Below are 1,860 nucleotides of genomic sequence, written 5' to 3' on the forward strand. Positions count from 1 at the left end.
TTTCAGTCTCTATGCTGTCTGCATCTTCTTCTTTTTTTTTTTTTTTTTTGCCTTTACTGCATTCTCACTACAGTGCTGAAGAGAACTGGTGACAAAAGACATCCTTGTCTCTCTCAGTCATAGGAGACAGCGCTGAATCATCTACCATGTGTTTCATGTCAGCTGTGGGTTTCTCAGGCACAGAATGGTGTTTCTTACTCGAGTTTGCTAAGAGTTTTATCATGAATAAATGTTGATTTTTGTAATTTGGCCTTTTAAGCAAAAGATCTAATAATTATAAGATTCTTTTTAAAATTTTTCTAGTATGATTAATTACGTTTACTTTTAAATGTTTAAACAACCTTGTATTTCTGGAATAAAATCCATTTGGTTGTTGTCCTCATTTATTTATTGCTGAGTTTGATTTGCAGATTCTGTGTTAAAGACAGTTGTGTCAATATTCATAAAGAATGATGTCTGTATGATCTGTACTGATCGCCCCTTTTGTTTTTACATTGATAATTTGTTTTCTCTCTTTTTCTTCATCAGTTTGGAGGAAATTTACCAGTTTTACTGCTTATGTTTTTCAAAAGAATGAGCTTTTGGTTTCATTGATTTTCTCTATTTGTCCTTTTTCTGTTTCATTGACTTATGTTCACTTCTCTACTATTTTTATCTTTCCATTCACTATGGGGTTAGTTCTTTTTTTAACTTCTTAAAATGAAAGCTGGGTTTTCACTGGTCTTGATACTATTTTCATCTTAATTATAAGCTTTTAAAGTTCTGAATTTCACTCTAGCATCTAGAAAATCTGGAAAGTTATGTGTTCATTTTCATTTAGTTCAAAATATTTTCTAATTTACCTTGAGGTTTTTCCACCCACCCCTGCCATGGGTTATTTAGAAAAGTGTGTTCATTTCTAACTTGTTTGTGTTCAGAGAATTTATGATTTTACTTAAGTTTATCTCTCTTGGTGAATGTTCCGTGTGAACTTGAAAAGATTGTGTTTTGTGCTCTTACTGGGTGAGATGTTCTAAAATGTCAGTTGGTTGATAATGTTTTACAAATTACACATATCAGTGCTTAATTTCCCTTTCAGTTGTTTTAGTTATTCCTGAGCAAGGTATGTTGAAGTTTCCAGCTGTAATTGTGATTTTGTGTTTTTCTATTGTTGGTTTGTCATATAACTTAAAGCTCTTATTTTAGGCACAGTTACATTGAGATTGTTACATCTTTCTCTTTGTGAAATTTTCCTATTCCTGGCAAAATTCCTTTTCCTGAAATCTACTTTTTTATATTAATATCACCACTTCAGCTTCTTATGATTAGTGTTTGCATGGTATATCTAATTCCATCTTTCTTTGGTCTATATTTGTCTTTTTATTTAAAGTGAATTTTTTTTATAGGATAGAGTTGACTCTCGCTCTCTTATCCTGTCTGATAATCTTGAGTAACTTCTTAGGTGAACATACACCATCTTGCTATTTTTTTTTAATGAAATTTTTATGAGATGACTATAGGTTCACATTCAGTTTTAAGAAACAATACATGTAAGTCCTGGGAACACTACTCAGTTTTTACTAATGGTAACATTTTGCAAAACTGTTGTATAAATATCACAACCTGGATATTGACATTGATACAGTTCTCAGGCCTTATAAAGATTTCTCCAGTTTTTCTTCTTTTCATTTGTTTGCATGTATGTATTCAGTACAATACAACTTTGTCACTTGTGTAGGTTGTCTGTATCTGCCACTATAGTCAAAATACTGTATAGTTCATCATTGTAAGGACCTCTCGTGTTGCCCTTTTATAACTACACACTCTTTACTCCTGTGTGCTCTGCCATTGTCAGTTCAAACATGTTACATAAATATATAT

The sequence above is a fragment of the Ursus americanus genome, chromosome 6 (genome assembly GCF_024610735.1).
Source record: "Ursus americanus isolate L20-20 chromosome 6, mUrsAme1.1.p, whole genome shotgun sequence".
Lineage (NCBI taxonomy): Eukaryota > Metazoa > Chordata > Mammalia > Carnivora > Ursidae > Ursus > Ursus americanus.